Source organism: Centropristis striata, chromosome 3 (assembly GCF_030273125.1).
Source record: "Centropristis striata isolate RG_2023a ecotype Rhode Island chromosome 3, C.striata_1.0, whole genome shotgun sequence".
Classification (NCBI taxonomy): domain Eukaryota; kingdom Metazoa; phylum Chordata; class Actinopteri; order Perciformes; family Serranidae; genus Centropristis; species Centropristis striata.
This window is the reverse complement of record NC_081519.1, coordinates 3,726,505-3,745,728: the sequence shown is the minus strand read 5'-3', so window position 1 is coordinate 3,745,728 and position 19,224 is coordinate 3,726,505.

The following is a 19,224-nucleotide window of genomic DNA, read 5'->3' as shown; positions in this document are numbered from 1 at the left end:
AAAAGACCAAAAACAGACACAAAATGTTGTTATTATGGGAGTTGCCACAGATATTGGTATGTAACTGCTTATTATAGATTATGAAACATATTGTTATCATGGCAAAAAATATAATCAAATAAATGTAATATCAACCCATGGGGACTATACTACTACTACTACTACTAAAAAAATAACTTTTTTTTCAGGCGGCAACCTCCGGGTCTGAGCAGGGAGGCAAACCAGGAAGTGCTTTAAGCTGCATTCTACGAAAAATTCCAGCAGGGGACGCTAAGTTTGGCTGCAAAAACATTTCTCTCCATTAATTTCAATGGAAAATGACAAAACTTCTCACTTGATTTATTACATCAGGACAACACTATGGTCTCAATCACTAGTAAAAAATATTCTTCAAGATAATCTGATGTAAATAGTGTAAATAATGGCCCCATTTAGAAGAAAATAGAAGAGAAAGAATCGTATGATTTGGGGCGGGGCTACCTTTGATTGACAGGTCACTAACAAGGCGAGCCGTCATCAGGAGAGAAGCAGAACAATGCGTATCTACGGCAACGTGTCAATAAAGTTATATATAATGTTATATAGATATAAAAAAGGACGGTTAGCGGTTTGGTCACATAACTTTGACCCTTTCACTGTATTTTCACTTCATGAAATGTTGCAAATAAATGAATAAATGGTGGAAGCAATATATGCAATAAACAGTAAAAAGATGATAACTATATCTAACATATCTAACCGATATGTTCAGTGATAGATGAATCAGTGATAATTTAGGATTCAGTGCTCAAGATTTGCTTGTTTAAGTACTCAACCCCTCTACGAACACTGATGCTGTGTGGAATTGTGCAACATGAATTCATGGCATTTGTAGTTTGGAATGACTTTAAACTACATTATGTTACATTAAGGACAAAGACTTTAGCTGAAGTCCTGTTCTATAAAAGTCCCTTCAAAGAACTTATTTAAGTTAAAGGTTTTGGAAAAGGTTGTATATGTTTTGTGATATTTACATAAGTGCAACTTTTTTTTATAACCTTTGGTACCATACAAAAACAAAAAGAAAACAAACTGCTTTAAAAATTAATGGGTTAGCAGTTTTTCACTGCTGCAAAAGACCAAATGATCTAAAGATCACCTGAGGCTATAACACACACACACACACACACACACACACAAAGTCATCTGCACAAAAGCAAGAAAAAGAAAAAAAACTGAGTTATGACACCATTAATGGGCCACACAGTCCAACAGACACACACACGCACACGCACACACACACACACACACACACACACACACACACAGAGACAAACATTGTTGGCTGACTCAGGGTGAAAATAATTCTTTTGTTTGTTTAATTATAACACCATCAAATTGCCACTACGGGGGCCATTCATCTGTCACTGGCATTAACTTATGAGTGTGTGTGAGTATGTGTGTGTGTGTGTGTGTGTGTGTGCATTGAGTTATCAGTCGGCTTGGCAGAGCTGCAGGCTGACAGATAAGAAAGCATTCCTCCATTCTCTCGGCCTTAAATCCACTGTGCTGAGATGCTGTGGTGTGCGGCTGTAAAGGTGTGTAGAAATGATGTCATGTGTGATAACCTGCTAATAACGAAATAACTTGGTGAGTGTGATTGCTCCCACGGTGACAACATGCAGTCTTCACAAAAATGGCAGACCCATATCTGCTGCTCTTTATGGACAGAGTAGATTAGTTTTCTTCATTGCAGGAGATGCGGAGAAACTTTCTGTCACCTCCAACTGAGCCGGTTCTCAAATTTTAATTATTGTACAGTGTGTATGTGCTAACAGGCTAACAGTTAGCTCTGTAGCAGTACAGTGTGTATGTGTTAACAGGCTAACAGTAAGCTCTGTAGCAGTACAGTGTGTATGTGCTAACAGGCTAACAGTTAGCTCTGTAGCAGTACAGTGTGTATGTGCTAACAGGCTAACAGTTAGCTCTGTAGCAGTACAGTGTGTATGTGCTAACAGACTAACAGTTAGCTCTGTAGCAGTACAGTGTGTATGTGCTAACAGACTAACAGTTAGCTCTGTAGCAGTGCAGTGTGTATGTGCTAACAGTCTAACAGTTAGCTCTGTAGCAGTACAGTGTGTATGTGCTAACAGGCTAACAGTTAGCTCTGTAGCAGTACAGTGTGTATGTGCTAACAGGCTAACAGTTAGCTCTGTAGCAGTACAGTGTGTATGTGCTGCTGCTGCAGGAGGTGTTCACTTAGCGATCTCTGTTTGTTTACAACAAGCACCGGACACGGGAGTCCTGGTGGCTCACACTGGTAGAGCGCTTGCCATGTAGGCTGAGGCCTTGCTGCTGCGGAGCCGGGTTCGAATCCGGCCTGAGCTCCCTTTGTCTTCTGTCTATGTCTTCCCCTCTGTCACCCCTTTCACTCTGTCACTGTCAATAAAGCATAAAAATGCCTAAAAAATAATCTTAAAAAAAAAAAAAACCAAGCACCAGACACTAAAAATGTAGTGCAAGTTTTTATTAGTTTTAGTTTAGTTTTTATTAGTTTTAGTTTTTTGTAATGGGGTATTTGTTGGGTGGGAGATTAAAAGAGGTCACAGTAAATTTTGCCTTTATTTCCTTTGTCTTATCCATCTTCATTAGGTATGAAAAAAGTTGACAAAGAGGAAAACGAAGGACATTTTCACTATAATTTTAGTTAGTTTTGTAACCACACAATACAGTTTCAGTTAATTATCATTATCATGTAACCTATAACCCTTAAAACAAAGTCTGAAATCTCAAAAAAAGCCTTTAAAGAAGTGAGGAAATGTCCTCACTTTGCAAAAATGTCCTCACTCTGTTGGTTAGATACGTGTTCTGGTCCTCACTATGTAGGAAGTACAAGAAAACACACACACACACACACACACACACACACACACACACACATATTTCCGCCACTCCAGCAAGTTCTAAAAGCTATGAAAGTGTCAGATTATCAAGCATCAAAGTACACTTCTTGGTTTTTGAACCTTTTATCTTGCAGCGTCTAAGAGAGAACAACCTGCCACGTACATAAAACCATATATTACTAACAGTACAAGGAAAAGTACAGGAATCATAGTTCCTTGCGATATTTTCTTGCAGAGGTTAGTCATTTTGAGGGCTGAAATAGCAACCTCCAGTTCCGCCACCCTATGACAATCATCCACTTCCTCCCAAGGCCTGCAATAAGCATGCGGCAACATCAATTAGCCCCCTTTTAGCACAGAGGCCATCGGGGGCACTTAACAAAGGCCAGTGCTGGGAGATTAGTGCTTTTCCGGCTTAGCTTTCTCAGCCGGTTCTACTGGGGAGATACTATTTGGTGGCTAAAAGGCAGCTAGCCCCAGGTGGCTGGCCATGTGAGGGTGATGCAAGCCCCATTACAGTAATCCAACTGCTGAGACTATTGTGGTCAGACTGCGAAGAGCAGGCCATTAGAGAGTTTGGAGGGGAAAAAGTTGGGAGCAGGAGTGAAAGAGTAAGAATGGAGGATAAAAAGGGGCTGGATGAGAGCGATTTAAAAAAACAAAACAGGATTTAAATGCCCCCTTCTTTTAAAGTTTGATTGAGGCTCCGTTTACATGGTGACGGTCTGAACCGAAGACACAAACACTGTAATAAATGATTCTGTAGTCATTTCATTTTACTTAATATATTTGATAAAATGTACTACATTTAAATGCGTCCTTGATTTTGAGGCAGTTGTTTAAGTAACTTTAATATAAAAATGTTTGAGATAGAATCTGCTTATTTTGATCACATTAAATATAATCTTTATGTGTATGTAATTCTAAATCAAGAGAATTTTGAATGAATCCAACACAATAGAATTAGTCCGTTTTTAATTGACAGGCACTTCCTGTTAAGTTATTAACTCAACTTGTAACGTCGCTAGAATTAATTAATAATATTGTGTGCAAACTGTTGCCTCATTTTCATTGAGTAGTTATTGTTTATCGTTTTTTACTGTGAAGTGCACTCAAAAAATATTTTTTAATTTTTTATTTAACCTTTATTTAACCAGGGAATATCCCATTGAGATTAAGAACCTCTTTTTCTTTAAGGGAGCCCTGGCCAAGAGGCAGCAAACACAAAATATAGTTACATATTTACATAAGACACAGACCCTAAACACGTTATGAGAAACAAGTGCATGCTGTGGAATTAACGTCAATAACTCTTAGTTTGGATTTAAAAGTGCTCAAAGAAACAAAGTAATTTAGTTCCCAGTCTTTTTGTAGCATATTCCATGAATTAAGCCAAAATCGTGGACTTCATGTAATTTACTTACATGTAAATTTTCCATGTAATTTTGTTACATACGTTAAATGTAAAAGGTCAAATTAAATGCTTAAATGTTTTTCTTTCATTTTAAAGTAATATAGATAAATTAAATAACGTTAATGCAAATTTCTACATGAACTTAATGTGTAAATTTACTAAAAGTTTATGTATACTTTTGCATAAACCTTATGAGTTTGTTCAAGGGAAGGGAGCACCAGGTGAACACAGACTATTGGGACACATGGATTTTCTAGTCCAGTAGTTCTCAACCTTTTTGAATCGGGACCCCCAATTTAACATGCATGTTGTCCGCGACCCCCGCTCACTGAACAGAATCTCACACGCACAGTTCAGATCATACAAACTCAGTTGATACAACAAAGTTTGGGCAAATAATGAAGCACAAAATGACCCAAAAAAGAAAGAAAATGACCAAAAAAAGACATAAAATGTCAAAAAAAAAAAGACACAAAATGACCAAAAAAGGAAACAAAATGACCAAAAAAGACACAAATTGACCACAAAATGATCAAAAAAATACATAAAATAACATAAAAAGACACAAAATGACCAAAAAAGACACAAAATGACCAAAAAGAGATAAAATGACAAAAAAGACACAAAATGACAAAAATAAGACACAAAATGACCAAAAAAAGACACAAAATGACCATAAAAAAGACACAAAATGACAAAAAAACACAAAATGACAAAAAAAGACACAAATTGACCACAAAATGATCAAAAAAATACATAAAATGACAAAAAAGACACATAATGACCAAAATAAGACACAAAATGACCATAAAAAAGACACAAAATGACAAAAAAAAAACACAAAATTACCAAAAAAAGACATTAAATGACCAAAAAGACTAAAACACATGAACACTTTAACACAGTGGAGACAGAGCTGACTTCCAAAATGATTTGGCGACCCCCAGAAATCATCTCGTGACCCCAATTTGGGTCGGGACCCTAAGGTTGAGAATAGCTGCTCTAGTCTATGTATGCATTGTTTTAAGTTTCTATCTGGTAATGCAGCTTGTATATGAAAACCAGGTATCACACTACATTCAATATCTTTCCATTGTGTTCTGTAAGTGGGATTGCACCAGCAGAGTGAGACTCTAAATGTGAATAATGGAAAAAAAAGGCAGGATGGACACAGTGTGGAATAAAAGGAGGTGATGAGAAAACATAAATAAATGAGATAAGATGATAAAGAAAAGAGATACATTTTAAAGGAAAAGGGACTAAGAGACCAAAATAAAGAGAGAGATATTGGAAAGAGGATGGGACGAGGCTGGTTAAACAAAGACGGAGATAAACCACAGAGGATATGAAGGAAGAAGAGATGAGGAAGGGAAAGCAGAGGTAATCAAAAGAGCGGAATAAAAAATGAAGGGAAGCAGAGACGGTGGGAGGAGGGCCGAACATCTCACAGAGGGAGAGATTATCACATGGAGAGAATCATAGCAGGGTATTTGAGGGAAAGGTGGAGGGCGGGAGAAAGAGATCAAGAATGTGTGGGAATAGAAAACATAGAGAGGATAGATTATGGAAAATGAGAACGTGTTTCACATCACATTGTTATGACACATTTTGGAAACATTTCAGCCAAATGTATGCTACAACCAAACGCTGAACATTTCTTTCTTTGTCTTTTTTTGGTCTTTTTGTCTCTTTTTTTGGTAATGTTGTGTCTTTTTTTAATCATTTTGTCTTTTTTTGGTAATTTTGTGTCTTTTTTGTAATTTTGTGTCTTTTTTGGTAATTTTGTGGGTTTTTTTAGTCTTACAGGGCAAGGGACAATAGTTCTGCTAACTCTTATTTTTTTGTTGTGAAATGCGGGAAAGCGGTGAAATTCGGTCATTGGCGAAAGCTAGCGGCTAACTGATGCTAGCGGCGCTGCTTGTTACAGCTACAAGAGTAGCCATTAGCATATCAATGCTAACTCAAAATTGTAGTGGCAACATTAGCTGACATTTCATAGCGGCGTTACAATCGTGCCAATTCAGCACATTGCAGAAGTAAGGATTAAAAGTTAAAATTACAATGTAAAATTATAAGTTAGTACAACTTACAGTTGAGTTGACAAAAATCTGAATTCAGAGTTGAGCAAACTCAAAAGCAAAACTTACAATATTTAGTTTAATTGTCCAACTTAAAATTTTATCGAAGTTTGTTGCCTTGAAATTTTGAGTTCACCCAACTTTTCTTTTTTTGCAGTGTAATGAACAAAACATTCAAATAAACTGTCATTAAGTGAAAATAAAGTGAAAGAATCAAAGTTATGAGACCAAACCGCTAAACGTCCTCTTTTTATATCTATATATCGTTATATATATAACTTTACTATAAAAAATGTCTGTATATTTTATGGTGAAAAACTGCAAAACCATGACAGTAAAAGACCGTAAAATGATTTGTTTATATACTACATTACTATGTGTTATACATACATATTTATACATATTATTGCTGTTATATAACTGAATATAGTAAATTAACATGGGGAGAAGGGATTTAAAAAGCTTTGACTCCTATTGAACACAAATAAGTGTTGTCTTGTTGTTGTTTCATTTTGTGCTGTTGTCTTGTATTTATTGTTATTTGTTTGTTTTTAATTGTTCATTTTTTTTATTTCTTCTTCAAATGAATTCTCAATCAACCAATTAAAGATTATTTACTAGTGATTGAGACCATAGTGTTGTCCTAAAAAAAATGTTCTGAGGTAATAAATCAAGTGAGAAGTTCTCTCATTTTGCATTGAAATGAATGGACAGAAATGTTTTTGCAGCCAAACTTAGCGCCCCCTGCTGGAATTTTCAGTAGAATGCAGCTTAAGGCACTTCCTGGTTTGCCTCCCTGCTCAGACCAGGAGGTTGCCCCCCTGAAAAAAAAAGTTATTTTTATTAGTAGTAGTATTATAGTCCCCATGGGTTGATATTACTTTTATTTGATTTGATTATTTTTTTTTGCCATGATAACAATATATTTCATAATCTATAATAAGCAGTTACATGCCAATATCTGTATGTCGCGACTCCCATAATAACAATGTTTTGTGTCTTTTTTTGGTCATTTTGTGTTTTTTTTTTTTTTTTTAATCATTTTGTGGTCAATTTGTGTCTTTTTGGTCATTTTGTGTCTTTTTTTTTTGTCATTTTGTGTCTTTTTCTTATCATTTTGTGGTCAATTTGTGTCTTTTTTGCCTCCCTGCTCAGACCAGGAGGTTGCCGCCTGATTTCAGCACATTAGTAACAGTAAACCTATATGATTCTTCAGTCCTGAAACATTTTTCTGCCATGGGTTTGTTGATGTATTTCTAAAACCAAATGAGGAAATAAACATTCATTAAAAAAGTATAGATGTGTTACTTCATGTCTTGACATCACACAGAGAAGCTTAATAACATTTCAAATCAAATTTAGGTCATTTTAGTCCCGTTTTTACAACAACTAGATGAAGGCAAACTCGTCCGTCGGCTTCTTAATTGTTGCTGACAGTCAGTAGAGCACTTTTTTCCTTCAATTTCTTCTTCATTTTAATGCCTGATACAACTAAAGGTACATTTGTTTGCACAAATGTAATGATAAAAACAAAAATAGCTCATAAGAGTTTAATTTAAGAGCTGATATCCAACCAAAATATTTACCAAAAAAACCCCACAAAATTACAAAAAAAAGACACAAAATGACTATTACCTAATTTAGAAAAAAGATACACAATGAACCAAAAAAGACAAAATATGACCAAAAAATACACAAAACTACATACAAAAGGCACAAAATTATTTAAAAAAGACAAAATTACCAAAAAAACCCACAAAATTACAAAAAAGACACAAAATTACTATTAAAAAGACACGAAATTACCAAAAAAATACACAAAATTACAAAAAAATACACAAAACTACATAAAAAAGACACAAAATTATTAAAAAAAAGACAAAATTACCAAAGAACTCCACAAAATTACAAAAAAAGACACAAAATTACTATTAAAAAGAGACGAAATTACCAAAAAAAGACACAAAATTACAAAAAAATACACAAAACTACATAAAAATGACACAAAATGATTTAAAAAAGACAAAATTACCAAAAAAACCCCACAAAATTACAAAAAAAGACACAAAATTACTATTAAAAAGAGACGAAATTACCAAAAAAAGACATAAAATTACAAAAAAATACACAAAACTACATAAAAATGACACAAAATGATTTAAAAAAGACAAAATTACCCAAAAAAAACACAAAATTACAAAAAAAAAGACACAAAATTACTATTACCTAATTTAGATTTAGTTAAGTTAAGACAAAGTTAATCCAAGGACTACAACCTGAGGTGTACATTATGTGTGTGTGTTTCTGTATAAAGTGTGTATTTCACTCTCACCAGCTGATACATATTGTGTGTGTGAACATCAGGAAAAAAATGTCTGTTTCTTTCTTTCAGGGCAAACAAAGCTGCTTAACTCTGTGTGAGCAGCAGTGAGCGGAGGGAAAGAAAAGAGACGATGAGCCACTTTTCTTGTTGGGATAAAAATGTACGTTCCAGCGATTAGACACAGACAGATGTGAACAATCAGTGAGACGAATCGGGGAAAATCTTCCCCGAGAGCTATCTGTCTCCTACCACACACACAGATATTTTATCTCTCACTTGTTCTCTAATTTCCGCACAAACGTCGACACACTGTGAAACACACAAACCTTATCTCTCCCTTCCTTAGAATTCTTCCACACAGAGTGTCTAGCTCAGGCATCTCAAACTCAAATTACCTGGGGGCCGCTGGAGGCAGTATCAAAGTGACCAAAAAAAGACACAAAATGACCAAAAAAAGACACAAAATGACTAAAAAAGACACAAAAAGACCAAAAAAGACACAAAATTATTAAGAAAGACACAAAATTATTTAAAAAAAAGACACAAATTATCAAAAAAAGACACAGAAGTCCCCAAAAATACACAGAATTACCAAAAAAGACACAAATGACAGAAAAAAAAAATTACTTGAAAAAAGTCAGAAAATTACTAAAAAAGACACAAAATTATTTGAAAAAGACACAAAATTACCAAAAAAGTAATAAAAGGGACCTTCCACACACAACAAAGACACAAAATTACAAAAGAAGACAAAATGACCAAAACATACACCGAATTACCAAAAAAAGACACAAAATTATTTAAAAAAAACCCAAAATTATTAAAAAAGACACAAAATGACCCAAAAAGACACAAAATGAGAGAAAAAAACTAAATTACTTAAAAAAGAAACAAAATGACAAAAAAGACACAAAATTACCAAAAGACACAAAATTATTTTCAAAAGACATACAATGAGCAAAAAAAGACACCATTTGACCAAAAAATACACAAAACTACACAAAAAAGACACAAAATTATCTTAAAAAGACAAAATTACCAAAAAAAACCCCACAAAATTACTGAAAAAATACACAAAATTAACAAAAAAAGTAATTAAAGGGACCTTCCACACACACCATGGTAAAGTGCCATTCATATAAAACTCACATGAAACTTTCATATCAAGGTGGGGGCCACAAACATCAGGAGGGCCACAATTGGCCCGCGGGCCACGAGTTTGAGACCCCTGCTCTAGCTCCTGTTTCTCCAGTTATAGATGAGTAACTCAGACTGTAGATTAACATAATGTCTGTTGAAACGTTGCAGGAGTGTGAAGGTTATTAGAACAATAGAGGCAGCACATAAAGAAGCGTTCCTGAAATAAAACAACAAAAAGGCGTTTCATTTATCTTGCAACAAACAGCGAATCATTTAAAAGCTGCAGCGGTGTGAACACGTTGATTCTCCGTTCTGTTCTCATCTGTCAGCCAGATAAATGTACACAAAAGAGACAAACGAGGAAACAAATTGCACAGGCCCATATGCTCTTCCTCTGCCTAATAAACTCTCTTGTTTTGCTTCAATTCACACAAAAAAGGAATTAAAGGGAATGCAAATTGTTTCCCGTTCAAAGAAAAACAAAAAAAAATACTTTTGGCAGTGAGACAAAAAGGAAACAGCAAGTTTGTGTGAAACAACAAAGAAGACTGTGGGATGTTCTTCTTCTCTGTCTGCAGCAGGAGGACAGAGATCAAAGCAACAATGCAACACATGGAGGTGAAACACACTAATTAGTATAACGGCCTTTTGTTTTTTCATATATTTAGTGGACACAGTGAACTTTAAAGCATCCCTGACAGCAGAGTTACAGAGGTGACACTGGGTCGCAGTAAATGTTTAAACCAGGGGTCTCAAACTCAAATTACCTGGGGGCCGCTGGAGGCAGTATCAAAATGACCAAAAAAAAACACAAAATTGCAAAAAAAACAAAAACAAAATGACAGAAAAAACTAAATTACTTAGAAAAGACACAAAATGACCAAAAAAGACACAAAATTACCCAAAAAAAGACACAAAATGACCAAAAAAAGAAACAAAAATTACAAAAAAAGACACAAAATGACTAAAAAATGACACAAAATTACAAAAGACAAAAAATCATTAGAAAAACACACAAAATGACCAAAAAAAGAAACAAAAATTACAAAAAAAGACACAAAATGACCAAAAAATTACACAAAATGACCAAAAAAAGAAACAAAAATCACAAAAAGACACAAAATGACCAAAAAATTACACAAAATTACAAAAAAAGACAAAATGATAAGAAAAAGACACAAAATTACGAAAAAAACACAAAATTACCAAAAAAAACACAAAATTACCCAAAAAAGACACAAAATTACCCAAAAAAAACACAAAATTACAAAAAAGACACATTTTTTAAATACTTTCATTCTGCCACTTAAAACATGTTTTTCAGCACAACCTCACCTATATGACCTGATAATTATTATTTTTTACCACTTCACTAACATTTTGAACGCAAATGAAAGAAAAAAAACTAAAATCTGAATAAAACAAAAAAAGTATACCGTATATTTGGGCCAAGTATTTTTTTTAAAAAGCCACTTTTTTTCTCATAAATCTGTTACTTTTATTTCATAGATTTGCCACTTTAATCTCGTAAATTTGCGATTTTTTTCTTGAAATATTATCCTCCTCCCTCGGATCCATATATATATATATTTTTTTTTTTTCCATACTTGACCCTAGAACGCTGTTATACCAAACACATTCATGCTCAGTAAAGAATTTTTAAATGTTGCAACATGAACACACGTTGCACATATACATATATAAGACACAAAATGACAGAAAAAAATAGTTAAAAGAACAAAATGACAGAAAACAAATAGTTAAAAGACACAAAATGACAGAAAGAAAATAGTTAAAAGACACAAAATGACCAAAAAAAGATACAAAATTACTAAAAAACACACAAAATGACAGAAAAAAACTAATTTACTTAAAAAATACACAAAATGGCCAAAAAAGACATATAAGAGGAAAAATGTATGAAGATATATTTTATTTAGTCAGGACATGGTGAAGCATTTTCATGGACTCCAGAGGGTTCTTGAACATGCATAATGTTTTTTATTCTAATAAAAAATAAAAAATCCAGTCCTGTTTGGAGTGTATTTATACCACAAAACAGCAGCCAAAGAAGTGAATGTTTACAAGAGAATAAAAAGGGATGATGGAAGAGAGACTAGAAGAGAATATATATAATGAGCCACTGAGGGCAGAGTCAATGATTCGCCTTCTTTTCCTTCAGAGCCTGATGCCGTACACGATTTAAATCTCCATTAGCCAGTTTTCTGTCTTTGACATTAAATGAGAGAGAATCAAAAAGCTCGGGTCAGAGAAGAAGGCGTGGGGATGAAGGGCAGAGAGGGAAAAGCTAAAAAAAAAAAGGGTGGGGTGAGAAAGGATCTGTAGGGAGAACCGATGGGAATAGACGGATTAATAAGGTGAGAAAGAGAATCTTTTCTTCTCCTCCAGACTCAGAAAGGACAGAGATTACATGACAGGAAGACATCACATTTCTGGAAATGGAAATGGAAATGGAAAAAGGTGCAAAAACACACAAAGAATGAGGATATGAATCATAGTTCCACTGTAGTTTGTGCTCGATACATTTGTAATCTCTAAAAGTCTTTTTTTTTTTTAGAGATAATCAAAATCGTTTTTAAAAGAAAAATAATTTTCTGTCGTTACAGGATACAAAGTAGAATTTTTTTTGTGAACTTTAACCCTGTGGAGTGTCCAAAACCTCCAAATAATCCAGACTTGTTGCCTCCATCAGACTAGAAAACAAAGCAGCGTGGAGCCCTACTGTAAATTTACCTCTAAAGTTCTGGCTGTAAACTCCATGAGGCCAGTTTCAGTTTGATGATGATATACCAAGTAAAACTGGAGACAAGCTCAAATAGATTTAGTATCAAATGATAGAACTGGATGGAACCCTCTTATATGGTAGATTTGACACCTTTGGTCACATTTGACACATTTAATTTTTTTTATTGAGCATGATAGTGTTTTGAAAGTTAAAAAAAAGATACAAAATCACATTTTATGTTGGACTAAAGGACTAAAAAAGACACAAAATGACTAAAAAAAGACACAAAATGACTAAAAAAGACACAAAATGACCAAAAAACTCCACAGAGGAAGACACAAAATGAATAAAAAGACACAAAATGACAAAAAAGACACAAAATGACTAAAAAAGACACAAAATGACCAAAAAACTCCACAGAGGAAGACACAAAATGAATAAAAAGACACAAAATGACAAAAAAGACAAAATGACTAAAAAAAGACACAAAATGACAAAAAAGACACAAAATGACCAAAAAAGACACAAAAAGACCAAAAAACCCACCGAGGAAGACACAGAATGACTAAAAAAAGAGACAAAATGACTTAAAAAATACACAAAAAAAGACACAAAATGACTAAAAAAGACATGAAATGACAAAAAAGACACAAAATGACTAAAAAAACACAAAATGACCAAAAAAGACACAAAATGACTTACAGATACATGAAAAGACATGAAAAGGATTCAAAAATGGACAAATAGCCCTATAAGACTCTACAGAGTTAAAGTCACGGAAGAAGAAAGAAAAATGGCTCTAATTGAGATCAAAAGTCATTAAAAACGTTTGATTTTTTTTTTTTTAAATAACTTTCCAGTGTTGTGATGTTGTAATAATCCTCCAGAACGTCTCACATGGAACCTGAAGCCGTCAGCGTCCGAGAGCAGAATGGAAACGACTCTTTATTTCATCCGGCAGACAAGTAAAAGGTGTTAGCAACTTAGAAAGCTTGATCCATTTGTAACATTTTCAAAGCTTCGTCTCTGAGACGAGTTTGACTGACGGAGAAGATCAGTGACAAGACGTCCGAGTCGTGTTCCTCTTGTCTTTTATCCCTCTTGTCTTTTATTCCTAACTGATTTATTCTCTGTTATCTCTGTCTGTCTTTGGGTCCGCTGTCTCTTCTCATCTATTTCTTTCTCCTTGTTACTTTCTCACCTTTTCCTTTCCCATCCCCCCCTCTTCCTTCTTTTTAATTCTCAGCATGTCTTTCCTTTCAAACCCGCCACCCCCCTCTGTTTCTGTTACCTTCCCATCTCTGTAGTTTAAAGCATCATTTTGCTTCAAAGCCCAGTAGAAATTCCAGAAAAGATTTAATAACAAAGTATATGATATGTCAGTCTAAAGTGTTACTTTAGTCATCACTCCCAATGACCAGGAACTTGTTGCACTATTCTAAGGACATCTAGATCTTGTTGCTATAGAGCAGGGCTCCCAATCTCAAAGTACCTAAAGGGCCGCTGGAGGCAGAATCAAAGTGAGCAAAAAAGGACACAAAATTACTAACAAAAAACAAACACAAAATGACAGAAAAAAATTAGTTAAAAGACACAAAATGACCAAAAAAAGACACAAAATTACAAAAAAAACACAAAATGACAGAAAGAAACTAAACTACTTAAAAAATACACAAAATTACCAAAAAAGACACAAAATGACCAAAAAAAAGACACAAAATGACTAAAAAAACACGCAAAATGAGCAAAAAAGACATAAAATTACTAAAAAGAAGACACAAAATGACAGAGAAAAAAATAGTTAAAAGACACAAAATGACCAAAAAAAGACACAAAATTACAAAAAAAGACAAAATTACAAAAAAAGACACAAAATGACCAAAAGAAAGACACAAAATTACGAAAAAAAGACACAAAATTACGAAAAAAAGACACAAAATAACAGAAAAAAACTAATTTACTTAAAAAATACACAAAATGGCCAAAAAAGACACAAAATGACCAAAAAAAGACACAAAATGACAAAACAAAGACACAAAATTACAAAAAAATATACTTTTATAGCACATTTATAGCTCATTTTTTGCACCAAGGATAATTGGGTATATTTTTTAAACTCACACTGCTCAAAAATTAATAATGCATTTAAATGTTGTTGTCAATTATTGATGTGTCCAAGGGTCTAATGATCCCCCCCAAAAGATTCCAGTTTGCACTTAGTATGTGGAAAAATGTTCTTATTTTGTGTTTTTATCATTTAAAACATGTGGATTTAGTTTGGGATGGTTCAGTGGGCCACTCCAATTGCCTTGGCGGGCCGGAAGTGGCCTGCGGGCCGTAGTTTGGGGACCCCTGCGATGCAGAAAGGACTCCAGCGTTGGATCCCAGCTCTGTTTGTTGGGGCTCGTGATAAGGGACGAGAGAAGGAGGAATGGAGGAGGTGATGGGAGAGATGCCATGCAGGAGGATTCATAGTGTGATGGAGGACAGAGGACAGGAAATGAAAGGAGAGAATAAAAAGGAGAGAAAAGATGTTTGGACCTTCTAAATCACTTCTTGTTCCTCTCTTTTTTTCATCTTTTCTTCCTCCATCTGTATTCATGTTCTTTGTGACTCCTGCTTCATGTTTTGGCATCTCTCCGTCTCTTTCTGTCTCTTTCTCTTTCTCCTTTAATGAAGGAGAGCCTCAATAACACACACACACACACACACACACACACACACACACACACACACACACTTCTATCTTTGTGAGGACCCTCATTGGATTCGGTGGATTCCCTAGAAAGGTTATAATAGTTTTGGATTTTTCACTAGTTTTAGTTTTAATTTTGTTGTGAATTTTTTTTTTCAAATTCAGTTAGTTTTAATGATTTTTTAGAGTGAGTTTGCTAGTTTTAGTTTAGTATTAATATTTTTAAATGCTTTAGTTTTAGTTTAGTTTTTATGAGTTTTAGTTTAGTTTAAATTAGTTTTAGTGTTAATTTTAGTTGATTTTCTATTAGTTTTAGTTGACTTTTTATTAGTTTTAGTTGATTTTTTATTAGTTTTAGTTGATTTTCTATTAGTTTTAGTTGACTTTTTATTAGTTTTAGTTGATTTTCTATTAGTTTTAGTTGATTTTTTTATTAGTTTTAGTTTAGTTTTTATTAGTTTTAGTGTTAATTTTAGTTGATTTTCTATTAGTTTTAGTTGATTTTTTATTAGCTGTAGTTGATTTTTTAAATTATTTTTAGTTTTTGTAATGGGGTATTTGTTGGGTGGGAGAGTAAAAGAGGTCACAGTAAATTTTGCCTTTATTTCCTTTGTCTTATCCATCTTCATTATGTATGAAAAAAGTTGACAAAGATGAAAACGAAGGACATTTTCACTATAATTTTAGTTAGTTTTGTAACCACACAATACAGTTTCAGTTAATTATCATTATCATGTAACCTTTAACCCTTAAAACAAAGTCTGAAATCTAAAAAAATCTCTCTTTTAAGAAGTGAGGACCGGCCAAAATGTCCTCACTTTGCAAAAATGTCCTCACTCTGTTGGTTAAAAACGTGTTCTGGTCCCCACAATGTAGGAAGAACAAGAACACACACACACACACAGACCACATCGAGACACTGTAGAAAGGCAAATGAAGGTGGCAGTAAGAGTTTGGGAATAAAGTGACACAGAGAAACAGAAGAGGGTTAAATGGAGGATGAAACTAAAATAGAAAGAGAAAAGGTAAATCAATAGAACCACATCCAGCAAACACCGACCACACAAACCTGCTGGATCAGATTTTGAAGCTATGCGGCCGATACCCTAAAGTATTTTTTTTTTACCACACATGCACAAGCAAAAACAGATTTATTTTAAAATGAAAGGCTGATCAATACAACCACATAAACGTGATACTCCAATAATAATCTATCTTTGGAGTATCAAATACTGACTGTCTGCAGATAGAAAGAACTGCTAAAAAGGTGTTTAGTCTAAAAACCAGATAAAACAGTAAATCTGAGGGAAATGATCTTGCTGCATGGACAGATAATTTACCTTGACAAGATTTCTCAAATTAAGATTATTAAATCTAGAAATAAGCATGTAGAACGCTTAAAATACGAAATTAACTCTTAAAACAAGACATAAAATTATGAGACCACTCTTGTTTTCTCCTTGGTTTCTTGTTGATTTTAATGCCTGGTACAACTAAAGGTTCGTTTGTTTGGACAAATGTAATGATAATAACAAAAATAGCTGAAAAGTGTTTAATTTAAGAGCTGATATCTAGACATTTAACATGGTTTTATTCATAATGATTGTGGTTGTTATCAAGAATGTTTCTATGACTGTAGATGTAAAAAATGTCTAAAAAATACACAAATTGACAAAAAAAAAGACACAAATTGACTGAAAAAACACTACATTACTTAAAAGACACAAAATTACCCCAAAAAGACACAAAATTACAAAAGAAAGATGCAAAATGACAGAAAAAAACTAAATTACTTAAAATGACACAAAATTACCAAAAAAAGACACAAAATTACCAAAAAAGAGACAACATTTTCAAAAGACACAAAGTGACCAAAAATACACACATTACTATAAAAGACACAAAATTATTTAAAAGACACAAAATGACAAAACAGACTAAAGACAAAAAACTAAATGATTAAAAAAAAAAAAGACACAAATTGACTGAAAAAACACTAAATTACTTTAAAAAACACACAAAATTACCAAAAAAAGACAAAAAATTACCCAAAAAAACTTCAAATGATAGAAAATTACAAAAAGACACAAAATTATCGAAAAAGACACATTACAAAAAAAGACACAACATTATTTCAAAAGACACAAAATGACAAAACAGACTGACAGAAAAAAACCTAAATTACTTAAAAAGAAACAAAATGACCAAAAAAGAAACAAAATGACCGAAAAAAGACAGAATCAGCAAAAAAGACACAAAATTACCCAAAAAAATAATCCACACACAACACGGTAAAGTGCCATTCATATAAAACTCACATTAAACTCTCATATCAAGGTGGGGGCCACAAAATATCATCACGAGGGCCGTGAGTTTGAGACCCCTGCTCTATCTCTTTCTATTCATCCTTTCATCCGTTTCCCTCCTTCAGCTGGACGTCTGATGGTCCTCTCAGCTCCACTGACTCTCTCAACACTCTTGTGTCTATTATGAATTACCCAGAAGGCATCACTCCACGGCGGCCGAGAGCAATTTAGCAGCTTTTAATGCAAAGTGTTTACCAGCGTGTGGGATCGATGGAGCGTCCCTGTTTCTCTTAACGTCTCTTAACACGCCGCTCTCAGCCCTGTAATTGTTTCTCTTGGTTTCGTAAAAAAAAAATCAATCCAGCAGTGATTGAATCTGTGGCCCCGCCCCCACGGCTCCGCTCTCAAACGTCCCATCATGCTCTGGGTGATGCGTTCACACACATCTGTCTGTGCCATTTGTCAAGCTGCTGTTTGTGCATTTAATCTGCAATTAGTGGTTCCTTTTTTTATTGTTTCTGTCTGAGGCATAATTTAGCAATCTGTGAGAATAAATACTTATAGGCTGAAAACAGGTGCAAACACTTATATTATATTTATGTTCCTTTTATGTCATCTGCTTTTGTCTTTTTGTAGCACCCTGTTGTTTAAAGGTGCTATACAAAAAACTTGCCTCTTTATATCCTCACATACACTATAGCTCAGGGGTCTCACACTCAAATTACCTGGGGGCCGCTGGAGGCAGTATCAAAATGACCAAAAAAAACACAAATTTACTAAAAAAAGACACAAAATGATCAAAAAATACACAAAAATACTAGAAAAAGACACAAAATGATCAAAAAAATACACAAAATTACTAAAAAAAGACACAAAATTACCAAAAAAAGGCACAAAATTATCAAGAAAGACACAAAATTACAAAAAAAAGACACAAAATTACAAAAAAAGACACAAAATTATCGAAAAAGACACAACATGTCAAAGAAGACACAAAATGACCAAAAATACACACATTACCAAAAAAGACACTAAAATATTTTAAAAGACACAAAATGACAGACTGACTGAAAAAACTACTTAAAAAAGAAACAAATTACAAATTACTAAAAAAAGACACAAAATTACCCAAAAAACTTCAAAATTACTAAAAATAGAAACAAAATGATTAGAAAAAGACACAAAATTACCAATAAAAGACACAAAATTATCAAAAAAGACACAAAATTATCAAAAAAGACACATTACAAAAAGAATCTGGGAAAAAAAAAAGTCTAAGACTTTTTTCGCGCAGATTTGCCACTTTCATCTAGTAAATTTGCAATTTTTTTCTCGAAATATTACCTGAAGTTACCAAATATAGTTCTTTGCCTGATATAGGGTTAATAAACAATTAATCATAATTTAATTGTTTGTTAATGGTAAAGTAACTATAAACTTACATTAATATACCATCTATTTGTCATTTATGAATGATATAGTTAGTAAAACATTAATAAATTATGTATTTACCATTCTAAATGGCCTGTATATGGTTTATAAATGATGATTTAACATTAATAAATTTAATTAATTAATTAATTAATTAATAAATAATCTGTTTACCATTTATAAATGAGGGTTATTGTAAAGTGTTACCG